The following is a 12,821-nucleotide window of genomic DNA, read 5'->3' as shown; positions in this document are numbered from 1 at the left end:
TGGAATGGGGCAGCGCATACACAATGCCCTACGCATGCATATGGTGGGAGCGGCAGGATTGGTTTAAAAAAAAATATTATTTGTGTTTAATTATTACTTTTTTATTTATTGTATTATTTTTTACTTTTATACATTAAAAAAATTCCACTTAACTTTATTGCCATCACACAGAGGCTCAAGCCCCTGTGTGATAGCATTTGGAGGCGGCATGTTCTCTTTATGGAGCATGCCCTCCAATGCAGCATATTAAACACAGCACTGTGCTCGATCTCATGTGCAGCTGAGACAGGAAGGCTATGAGTACAGCGCTCCTGTCTCACTGTTCACATAGATGGGATACTGGACATTCTCCAGTTAAAAGAAAAAAAAAAAGTCAAAACAGTGACTTGCATTATCCCAGTCTCTACACTTGGGGTGAAGCGGACATCACTACGATTTTGGGAAAGATGGGGATCCCAAATCTTATGAGAAGGTGCTCCGTCATACAGGAGCACATTCTCCTAAGGCTGTAATCACACGGGGTGATCTATTATGCCTGTGGCAAAAACCTACAGGATTCATGCATCAAAAAAGCCAGGTTTTTTTTTTTTACAGGTCAAAAAAAAAACACAAACACACAAGGTCTGCTTGTCTTGCAGCCCCCCCTACCCAACTGAATTATAAAAAGAAAATAGTACTTAATTTTGCTGCAGCTGCTTCAGTGAACGCTTAGGTTGCACAGTCCAACAAAACATTCACTGAACTGATCTCCTCCATTGGGGTTCAGGCACTTCTCCAGTGCTGCCAGGTGTGCCCACAGTTAAAATGGCCACTGCTTCTCTGCCCCCACTTACTCCGTCACACTCAGCGAACTGCATCCACATTCACTTCCACTGCAAGTGCTAAGTTAGTGTGACGTGCACCATGGCGTTCAGCAGCAGTTTGCTAACTCAGCACTTGCAGCAGCTGAGCAACTGAACGCACCTTAGTTTTCATATATTTCCCCCATCTCTCAGGGATGGGGAAACTCTGGCCCTCCAGCTGTGGAAAAACAACAAATCCCATCATGCTACTGTCTTTGGGAGTTGTGGTTGTAGCTGTTAGAATCATACAAAGCCTCATGGGATTTGTAGTTTCACAACAGCTGGAGTTTTATAAGAGTCCAATGCAATAAAAGTCTTACCTGCCTGTTTGCATTCCTCTTTAATATGTACATGCACAGCTTGGTGTCCAATTTGAGCATCTGCCGGGATTAATGAACTCATGCAAATGCGCAGGCATTACATAATCCTGACACAGCCAATCAAGATGGCCAATGACTACAAACCCATAAGAGGACAGGGTAAAGCTGTCAGCCCTGGCGAGGGATCTTGTAGACGTCACATCGCTAGAGCAGAGTATGGTTCCACTTTTATTTGGCCATTGGGCTGCCTAATAGGCAGTTTAACAGCCAGCTAAAGGAATGCACATGGCTGACAATGTTGCTGCTAATTGTGCTTAGCACTGTCAATATGCAATAGATTCAGAAAAACAATTTGCTCAGGAAAACTATACAGTCAGACAAGATGCTGGGGGATTTATCACAACTGGTGCAGACTGAATCTGGAGCAGCTCCGCATGGCAACCACTCATCTTCTCTCTTTAGTCTGTTTAGTAAAGATTTGAAAATGAAAGTTAGAAGCTGATTGGTTGCCATGTACAGCTGCACCAGATTTTGACAAATCCCCCTCACTGTATATGACCATTTCCATAAGTAGTATTCCACTTACTGCTGCCTAGAGCAGTCAGAATTGGCCTGGGCTGACTCCTGTAAAGGTTACTGACACACTGGGCTTCCAGCACTTGGTTGCCAAGCAAGGAAACCTGCACGTCTCTGCTATTTTCAGAAAGGGCAACACTGTATCATCAGTATTAGGCCCCCTTTCACACAGTCCAATCAGGAGGGGATTCATGCACGGATGGTCTACACGGAATCCGATGTAAAAGGACTCAGTCCTCTGGATGCCGTAAAGAGCCAGGACGGTACAAACAGCCCTAAAATGGCCCCTCTTTGGAAAGTAGACACCCAAAGGCAATTAGTAGGAGGCATGTTGAGTATTTCGAAGTTCTAATTTTTTTGCCACGTTTTTGGAAAATAGAAAAAGTATGAAATTAGATTTTTTGGAAGGGTTTTTTTTTTTCATAGGATACATACAGCCTTGTGGACAAGGGTACAGCTCAGTTCTATTTTAACCCTTCTGAAGCAGACCAATAGCTAGAGCACAGAGGACATCAGGATCAATGCAGATCCAACCTAAATGTATCTATTCCATGCTCGCACTATATGAGGCCTTGGTTCTCAACTGGTGGGTCGTGACCCAGAAGTGGGTCGCGACCCTGTGTTCAGTGGGTCCCCGTGTGTCTTCCACTTTTCCAGGTGAGAGGCTCCTCAGCCTCCCCCTAGCGCAGCACTGTCAGTTCTTGCGCCAAGCAGCCATTCAAAATATGCTGTCCGGCGCCGAGTGTCGGCTTGAGGTAGGGTGGGCTCCATCCATATATGCATTGCTTACAGCTCCCACGTATGTCCTGTAGAGGTGCCTGGACCGGTGTGATGTAACATACTGGCTCCCGGCACCTCTACAGGGTGTGCAAGGAAGCTGTACAAGCAATGCACATATGGATGGAGCTGCATCACAGTACAGCAGCCCACACCGGACCCCAGGCTAAGGATCCATCCAGTTCTCATAAGGTAGGGAGACTCGGCGGATCTTAAAAAAAGAACCATATTTTTTTCTCTTTGGAGTGTGTATGTGTGTGTGTGATATTGTGTCTGTGGTTGTGTGTTTTTGAGGGCCAATTCACACTAGTACAGTGCGTTAATCACACAGTCCCATGCGATTAACGCACTGTACTTTGCAATCGCACCTACCACGCATTTTGGTGTGAGAAGTGCATTGCATTGCCATTCATTTGAATGGCACCCCAAATGCACCTCCCACCCACAGTTCTATTGCCCGCATCGGAATGCGCAGTACCGCAATGCCGTGCATTCCATTGCAATGCAACTTGGGTCACGACTTAATGACCAAGGACAAATGTGGGTCCTGAGGTTACACGGGTTGAGAACCACTGATATAAGTAACCACTTGAAGGAGCAACACTGTATGATAGAATTTGCCCATCACCATTCACATATCTCTGATGGGCCTCATGCCCCCCACTACAACCCACATGATATCTAGAACCAACATGGCAATCTGAAGGTCCACACACACCTTGCGATCATCGCGGGAAATCCCGCGATCGTACGATTATCGTAAGGTGTGTGGAAGCCGTGCGACCTCTCCTACTGTAAGGTCGCACGACTCTTAACTTACGAACATGTTCGAAAACCCGCCGAGCATCGTACGATGTTCGGCGGGTGTGTAGCATGTCCGTAAGATAAAAGCCAGATGGGCTGCTGTGCGCAAGCGCACACTGCCCGTTCTGCATTGCGGTCATCGGAAGCCCGACCCTCAGGGGGGCACGGCTTGCGATCATTGCAAGTACGATCTACCTGTCCAAGATAGGCAGATTGTATGTTTTTTTAAGTACCTTACAACTTACTTGCGTCAACTGGCCCCCGCGGCACATTCCCAAACAGTTCAAATCCCAATTTTTTACGCCACTTAGCTCCCAGGCAATTTGTTCGCCAAGCCCTGTGATCGCCTCCAAGCAGCAGATCTACGGCCTTTACAGCATACTTCATAGCCAAGTATGTAATGAGCATAATGCTTCTAAATGGCGAGCGCTCATTGGTCAACACGGCAACATGACCACGCTGAAACGTTTCTGAGCTAGGGACCAGGAGAGGTGGTGGGGTGCTTTTAGCAAGTTCATTTTCTCACATTTCAAGACAAAGTGAACTTACCCAGGTCCTTTTTTGCACACGTTATAATCCACATTTTAGGCCTGAAAATTACTGAAAACCCCAAAACATTTTTTCTGAAAGTAAAGATCCTGTACAATAAAATGGCAGCAGATGCAAATTTTTATGTTGCACAATATTATCACAACTCTTTATCAAACCATACACTTAAAATCACATTAAAGTCACAAATATTTTTCTACAACCCCCATACTGCTCTAAGGACTTACCTTAAATGATGCCTCTTGATCCGATCATCTTCTTCCTTCCACTTGTATTCAGCAATCCCTCCAGCGCTGGTGCTGATCTCTGATCGAGCGCAGACTCCTGTCCCTTCCTGTCGTGCACGCTCACATCTGCGTGTTTACTTAGAGCGAGTTTCTCCTCTTCTCCCTGCCAAAGATCTGTACTGCGCATGCACCCGCCCCATCATGCTGCTCAGCCACTCGAGAATCTTCAGATCTTCGAACAGGAGTGAGCAGAGGAGACAGAGGTAAGTAATAACCTTTTTGGTAACTTTTTTTGGATATATCTACTGCTTGCTAGCAGTAGATATATGCAAAAAAAAAGAAGTTTAAAACCCCTTAGTGACCAGTGACGTCCATAGTACGTCACTGGCACCGGGTCCGTTTAAACAGACTCCCGGCAGCTAAATACACCGGGACTCTCTTTACAATTGTAAAGCTGTCACAAGATCGCTTCTCCGGGCCCCCCTCCCCCACTTTTTTTTTTTTAAAGTCCCTCACGAGCACGCGCATCATCACGTAAACACGCGTCAGGTGCGTCTACATATGAAAATGACGATCCCGCTACACATGTTGGGTATCACCGTGCACGTGAGAGCAAACATTCTAGGGCCAATATTGATGCCTATCTCTAAATTGATGATGTTTGGGGGCTTTTAAAGCATCACCTATGGACTTTTTGGGGTACTGAATTTTGTTTCATGGAGCTTATTGCTCTGCTTCTGGAGCTGAGGAATGACAGCTAAGGGACTGGAAGCGATGCAATCAGGATGTTCATTGGTCTCCTTCCCCGCTTCCCACTGACACCCAACATGCCAGTCCTGTGTCTGCAGGAAGGGTAGCAGAGCCCGGGAAGCAAGGCAGGGGTGTTGGCCCCTGGAAGCGAAAGCCGACAGTCTGTTTAAACAGCCCCACTGCCAGCGATGTAGGATACGTTGGTGGCAGCAAAAGGGTTCAAGCAGAACTAAAGTCAAACCATTTTGGATAGAGTAAGGAAGGGTTAAAGTAGTATTAAATGCTGGGTGTTTTTTGCCTTAATGCTTCTGTGCATTAAGGCAAAAAAAACAACACCCTCCCAATAGGCTCCTTCTGCCGGCAGTCAAGCTGTGACTGCAGGGTGGGGGCTCGGTGGACTCGGTCTCTCTATGGACGCACACAGCTAGGTGAGGGCACATCCGTGAACGTGCACCCACGGATGTCTGCACAGCAGTGGGCTAGCTGATGAAGGCACACGCACGGGGGGAGCCTAGTGGTCTGGATACCACTTGGGAACAAGGACATAAAAACACTAAACAATAAAAGGAACATATTTTTATAGGAAGTCTGGCCACCATTACTAAAAAGATGAAGGGAAAAAAAAATTAAGGTTTAATGTCGTTTTTAAATCCTTGTCAGCTATCTTTTTTGCATCCCATTGTGGAATTTCCTTTCACTTGCTGTCCAATAGCCATGACAGGATATTAGTGTAAATCCTGCCAACGAGGGAAATCCCTGGAGGGCAGGAGGGTCACCAGAACTACCATCATTGTTGGAAGATTGCTCCTCTATTCCTGTTCTGACAACCCAAAATGTGGGATTTTCTTTAGTTTTTAGTGATAAATCACTAACCAGGAGAATCTTCCAGGGACACACAGCAAAAAAAAAAAAAACCTGACTGGTGTTCAAATCTCCCTTCACTATCTAATTATATACACACACAAATCAGCGACAACATTATGACCACTGACAGGTGAGATGACTAACATTGATTATCTTAATACCATGGCACCTGGAAGCAGGTGAGATTTTAGGCAGCAAGTGAACATTTTGTCCCTGAAGTTGTGTTGGAAGCAAAAAAAAAAATGGCAAGCAAAAGGCCTTGACAAGGGCCAAATTGTGATGGCTAGATGACTGTTAGAGCAACTGCAGCTCTTGTGGGATGGAACATCCCACGATCTGGACCTACCAAAAGTGGTCCAAGGAAGAAAAACTGGTGGTCCAAGGAACGATCTGGACCTACCAAATGTGGTCCAAGGAAGAAAAACTGGTGAAGCTATCAAGGCTCTTTAGAGCACACAGGGAGCCAAGAATGGCTGTGTAGTGCAATAGAACTACTGTGGCCCAAATTGCTGAAAATGTTAATGCTGGTTCCAATGTCTGAACACAGTGCATTGCAGTTGTTGCATATACAACTGCGTAGCCACAGGGTGCCCATCACCAATAAGCACCTATAACAGACACGAGCAGCAGAACTAGACCACAAAGGAAGGTGGACTGGTGTCATTACTTTTTTTTTTTAACATAATTTGAATGGCCAGGTGTGTACATTGCTTACCTGGGGAAGAGATGGCACCAAGATGCACTATGGGAAGAAGGCAAGACCGCAGAGGCAGTGGTTCTCAACCTGAGAGATCGAATGACAATTTGCCAGGGGTTGCCTGCTATTAGATAGCGGCTCCCGGCCGCCCGGGAGAGAAACACTTCCTCCCGGAAAGGTTTAATCTGCTCGATCGAGCAGAGTAGGCTTTACCTGCGATCGTTTTTGTTTTTTTTTTTTTATTCGGACATCGGAGCCCCGGCCGCCGTTAGGCTGGGTTCACACATAGGCGTACGGAATATGCGCGTTTACCGCGATTTGCGGTAAAAACAAACACGCCTTTGCGAGGGCTATCCCGCTGTATCCTAATGGATAAGCGCAACAAATAAGCTTCTGTACTTTGGGCGTAGGGCGTTTTACAGCGCGTTTCTACGGGTGGGAACCATGCCCATAGGCAATTATTGGTTTTCACATGTTGTGTGTTTCACAGCGCGTAGGAACGCGCTGTAAAACGCCCAGGTGTGAACCAGGCCTAAGTCAGGAAAAAAAAAACCACACCATTGGAATGCATAGCTAGATTCCTATTTGCTATTTTACTTTGCAATAGCCAATAGCAAACTGCACCCAACCACTGTTGCCGTCAATCAGCAGAGGGGGACCTGCAGTTCTCCATCAGGTCCCCATCTAGTGATTGACAATAGCAGAGGGCAGGTGCAATAGCTAGTTTGCTATTGGCTTTTGCAAAGTGAAATAGCCAATAGGAATCTAGCAATGCATGCCAATGTTTTTTTTTCTATTCCGAAGGCTGCAACTGTTTAATAATCAATATGTGCTCTACAGCAGAGCTTACAATCGACATATAAAAGTGGGTTGTAATAAAAAAGGTTTGTTTTCCTTTGAAAAAATAAATTATTTTATCTACCTATAAAATCCGCATATAAAAAAATGGGTTGTATATAATTTAAAAAAGTTGTTTTATTTTGAAATAAAATTACAATTTTTCTCTTCAAAAGAAACCTCAAACCTTTATTAATAATTACATTTTGATATGTAGATAATAGTATTTATTTTGTTTCCAAAAGAAAACAAACCTTTTAATAAAAGCCGACACCCTCGGCTTGTGTTACATGGTTTGCCATTTTACATGTTACAGCAGTGGTTCTCAACCTGTGGGTCGCTGTGATTTCTGCTGTGCTAGGCGAGTCCTCCTCAGCCCTCTCCTAGCGCAAGTGTCAGTTCTCCCGCCAGATGTCGCTGCAGCAGCCGCATCATCCCTAAGTTTTACCGTTGGGTGGTCACCACAACGTGGCAAATGTTACCAAAGGGTCCCAGCCCTAGAATGGTTTAGAACCACTGCTTAGGCATTGTTCTGCTGGGAATCCATGGGTCCTGCCCTTCATGTGGATGGCTTAGGTACCATCTACCTAAAAAACCATTGCTGACCAAATACACCCCTTCATGAAAAGTGTTCCTTGACGTTAATGGCCTCTTTCAGCAGGATAATGCACCCTGCAAAAATGGTTGAATGAAGTGAGGAACACAAGTTTGAGGTGTTTTTACCCCCAAGTCTCAATACTATTGATCATCTGTGGGACGCGCTGGGAAAAAAGTCCAATCCACAGAGGCCCCACCTCACAAATTACATGACTTAAAAGAATCTGACCGCTTGGTGCCACATGCAACACCTTGGGACTTTAATGGAGCCCATGCCCCAACAGGTCAGGACTGTTCTTGCAGCAAAATGAGGACCTACTCAATATTAGGCAGGTGATCACGTTATGGCTGATCTCTACCTGGCTTCAGTTGTACAGCCAGGTAAAGGGTGTCTAAGGAAAAGCTTAGATTTTTAATAACTCATTAGCCAATAAAGAGCATCACTCCACACTTTCTGCACTAATTGATGGCAGAGTACAATACTTGGCTACAATAAAGCTGCTTATCCGGCCAGAAAGTCAACAAAAATCTACAAAAGGTAACTTTCTCAGCCATCTTCTGTCAACTCCAAATCCAGAAACAGTTGGCGTGACCTGCTGAGGGTGCTAGATTGAGTTGTGTCAGCTTAGTACAGGAATTGTTCCCGACCATGTGAAATAAGAAAAACCAAGACAATGCAGCCATGGATAGCTTAGTTGCAAATCACCAAAATGTTGAGAACTATGAGGTTAGGGCTTGTCCCCATAGTTCTAAGGGTAACAGGACAAACTAGCATCCTCCCAAGCTCAGAATACCGCAAGCTACAGCTCGCAGTATACCGAGACGTCGCAGCTGAACCGGATCCCGACAATTATGTCTGGATCTGCCTAGCTGTGCGAGTAACAGCTGGCTCTGCCCATCTAGAGGCAGAGCCAGCTGTAACTGCCCCCATCTGTTCCACAAGTCAACTCTGGAGGATTGGGGAATCTAGTCCCTCCCGACACAGCTCTCTGCCGTGACAGGATCGAGAAGTGAGCGAACGCCGGTATGAGTTTGCTCACTTCCCGATCTACTGAGCCGACCTGCGAGTCAGTCACAGGTCAGCTAGAACTATGAGGATGAGTGAAAAGCATTCCTATTTCTTTTTTAGGCTGGGTTCACACCTAGGCGTATTGAATATGCGTGCTTGTTACTTGGCTGTATCCCAATGGAAACACATGACAAAACGGCCATACGGCCTGTAATACACCCAGGTGTGAACCATACTCATAGGAAACGGGATTTCGGTGTTTGAACGCGCTACAAAACGCCTGTGTGAACCAGGCCCTAAACTTGGGGTTAGAGAAGTGTGGATGTGGCGACATTTCGTTTAACACTGAAATTCTAAATACACTACCTTGAGTGAGCATTAGGTGTTATGCAATGACTAAACTGAGATTAGTGATCCCTCACTGAAGGAGATAAGTGAGCCACTGCAACAGGTGTTGACAATTTTTGTTATCACTGGCTCTAAAAAAACAATTGCTCCAATGTTTTTACAGTGACTGCTTCACAACACTATGAAATGCTCCATCGTGGGACCAAAAGTCCAGGTAAGATTCCCAAGCTCCAAGGCCTAGTGTTGGACCCAGTTTGTCAGAGCTGCCAGTCCCAGCACATAACCCACATGTGCTTGAAATACTGGGACTCAAGTGGTGCAATAATGAAGATCTTGTTTGACTGTTCCAGGCCCCAACTCTGGAATAATCTGATTTCGAACCAGTACCATCGTCTCAATGACTATCGGACTGTTAAATTGGAGAACTTAATTTCCAGACATTCAATTAAAAAGTATGAACCAATTGTTCTGCCATTGCCAAAATATGCAAGCAACATGTGTGACTGCTGCAGGCAAGAAAAGAAAATCTAATGTAGTGCATACTTACAATGCAGAAAAGCTGGCCAAGAATCAGGGGCAGTGTTTGGCATTGAAAAGAAAATTAGAAACCTTCAGGATGTTATTATCACGCACTTAGTTTAGCCCATAGTCTCAACAGTAAATGTATGCTGTGCCAGCTAAACACAGCCATTTTTCCTGAGTCCACACTGTTACTGGTCCTTGCTAGCAGATATTTTTTTCCCTTCCTGATACTGGGTGGCAATGCCATTTGTTCTGTTGTGAAATCACTTAATCATGCAGCTAGAAGAAAAAACCCAGCAACTTCCAGTGTACTAGTTTGTCCCAAGCAAAGTAACCCAACTTTAGCTGCATGTAAATGTGGACAAAACATGTTAAAGGGAATTTATATGTAATACCATTACAGGCCTCAACCACAGGGGACCTTTGTGTTAGGGGAGGTTTGAGTTACACCCATACCAGTCTTCTCCTTGACACAATAATCCAATACATCAAGAATGATACAAACCCAATTGCAATTTGGTTTACCAAAAACATTTATTACATCTGCTGCATGAGACCAGACGCTATAAAGTCCAAACTCCCAGAGGAATTAGCATGTTAGTCCTTGACACTGGGTTAGGATGAAACAATGGAAACTTCCAGAAGTACACGCAGAAGGTAGATCGCCAGTATTCCCAGGCAGGTCATCAGTCAGATCTTATGGCAGGTTGTTCTAGACCGCATGGATCCACATGGGAGTGCTGTCTTCAGCTGGCAGGTCTCAAATGCAGCAAAGGAGGAGGCGTTTACTTGGACCTCTGCCTCATCTTTCGCCTTTTACGCTTCAGTCTAAAAGGAAACACAACTTTAAGAAACTGATTCACCATATCATACAATTACAGTAAACTCAGGTGCACATTGTGTAAGCAGCTACATTACTCAGACTTCTTTAGGGTACGTAAATGCATATGCTGTAACACATCACATTATGTTGAGGGCTACTGTGTTGGGTAGCCAATTCAAAGTGAATTGTCTGCAACACCAATACAATTTATGTATTGTAGTGCACCAAGTTATAATGCAGATGTGTTCTGGATGCGAATTGAGGTGCCTTCAGCTGATTAACTGTTATGAGGACATTGTTCCCACAAGCCAAAGAGCCAATTCACGCACGTTTCCTGCAAAGCTAATGATGACTCAGGGGCTAGTGACAGTAAGTACTGTAGCAGTAAGTACTGTAGCAGTGTGGGGTGCGGAAGGAGCCACAGTGCAGCACAAGAGACATTTAACATGCCAAGAGTGTGGAAGACAGAAGTTTAAACTGTCCAGAATGGCAAGAATTTAATCTGGGGCAGTTCTAGATTTTTGGGGAAGAGACTGTCCCAATAACAGGTCTCAATGTGCAAGTCACATGTATGACAGACTGCTACTGAGAAAACCAGAACACTGCCCAGCAAGATGGCAGTGCCTGCCTTTGGGGTCCGTCTACTCTTAGGGCAAAGGTGACAAATTAACATTATGAAAGCACAAAGACTTTAAATATTATCACAGCAGCTTCATTTTTGGGGCTAGAATACCTTCAAATACAACAATGCTCATTCAGAGGCCCACTAGTCAATCTAGATTCAGCAGGATCATGAAGCCTCCACGCTTTGCCCATACTGCTAGGATCTACTGATAGGTCCATAGTAATGCATAATTTACAATTTAAAGCTTACACACTATTGATTCTCTTGCTTCCCAACTACTAAAATGGCCAGTAGTAGAAAGCCCCTAAGGTGAATCTGCTGCTGTATGGGCAAGGAACAGGTTCACTTACACAGCAAGCGTTTATTAGTTTCACCCAACCAAGCTCCCTAAAAAAAACAAAACCCAAACACCTCAGCTCTGCTTTTTAAAGCCGGCAATAGGCAGTATAGCCAGCTGCTAGGTTGTCCTTGCATTTCCATGAGTAACAAACCTTAAACCAGAATCGTTAATACACTGACAAGGCAATGCCCCTCACATGTTTCCAATGCTATTAAACATGATTTAATTTATTTCCCCCAGCTTTGGTGCAGTCACGTGTGCTGCATAAAAGGCAGCACAAGTGCACGGTCATGCCGTCATTTTCAGAAGAGAAAACGTGGATTAGGGACACCAGTCCAATAGACCATTGTACCAGGAAATCCAATGAACATGTGACAAAACTAGTTTATCTGAACATTCGATAAGGCAGAAGGCACTAACTAGAACATGTGACTCACAACATACCAACAGCCATTAACATTAGGACCTAGAACATTTGTATGGTGTAGACCTTCCATAGCACATGAGCCTGCTTTAGGGGAAGGAACAAAGCAGAATGACCAGCACCTGCAGTTCTCTCCATAGGCACAACCATGCAAGGCCACCTGATCCAGCAGCATCTACACACCAAATGTTAGGAAAAGCATCTTCAGGTAAATTAGGCCCAATTGGTCACTATAGATTACTGTGTTTTACATGCTTAGTTCACAAAATAGAAACTGAACTAGCTCACAGCACTCCTAGTCCCCTCAAATTACTCCAGCCAGGGTAATTGTGCAGGAACCTGAAAGTTCTGGCCTCGGAGGCTGTAAAACAATGGATGCAGTCATTGGTTTACACCACCACATGACTGCGCTGACCACTGAGAATCTCTTCTGACCCTTCTCCCAGAATAGCATCCAAGAAGAGATTTGCAGCGGTGAGCAGTCACATGACTATGCTGACCAATCACCACTCCCAAATGCAGCCATTAGGTTACTATACAGCCTCTACGGCAGTATAGATAGGTTTAAAGAGTCCCATACAGTTGTACTAGGTGAGGGTCATAACAGTACAGGTACCCTGGGAAAGGAACAGGGTGAGCAGGAGGTCACAAGACAGAAAGGTGAAGTGAACTAATCCATTTATCAATCCAGAAGGCCAGTCACATGACCAGACATTTTAGTAAGAAAATGGAAGATACATACCTGCGCATACGCTTCTTCCTCCACTAGAAGAGAGAATTAGACAGCCATTAATTATATCAACACAAATGGAAAGAAATCAAACAGTTCTATTTGATTATCCACAGATCATGTGTTTAACAGCATACACTGCAATTAATGACACCCCCCC

The 12,821-nt window shown here is 44.8% G+C and overlaps 2 long non-coding RNA genes across 2 annotated transcripts in view; both read right to left on the bottom strand.

The window, feature by feature from the left end:
* LOC108790526 overlaps window positions 1-4,107 on the bottom strand; it is a 7,365-nt gene extending 3,258 nt beyond the window's left edge. Inside the window, exons 1-2 of the long non-coding RNA XR_001941452.1 lie at window positions 4,096-4,107; window positions 3,228-3,233 (exon numbers count right to left, since the gene is read on the bottom strand). This is a non-coding gene — a long non-coding RNA (uncharacterized LOC108790526). The remainder of the gene's footprint in view (window positions 1-3,227; window positions 3,234-4,095) is intronic.
* Window positions 4,108-10,234: 6,127 nt separating this feature from the next.
* Window positions 10,235-12,821, bottom strand: part of LOC108790525 — a 3,244-nt gene continuing 657 nt past the window's right edge. Inside the window, exons 3-4 of the long non-coding RNA XR_001941451.1 lie at window positions 12,674-12,696; window positions 10,235-10,547 (exon numbers count right to left, since the gene is read on the bottom strand). This is a non-coding gene — a long non-coding RNA (uncharacterized LOC108790525). The remainder of the gene's footprint in view (window positions 10,548-12,673; window positions 12,697-12,821) is intronic.

Source organism: Nanorana parkeri, unplaced genomic scaffold (genome assembly GCF_000935625.1).
Source record: "Nanorana parkeri isolate BGI_ZX_2015 unplaced genomic scaffold, ASM93562v1 scaffold478, whole genome shotgun sequence".
NCBI classification, from domain to species: domain Eukaryota; kingdom Metazoa; phylum Chordata; class Amphibia; order Anura; family Dicroglossidae; genus Nanorana; species Nanorana parkeri.
This window is presented reverse-complemented; position numbering and strand designations above follow the sequence as displayed.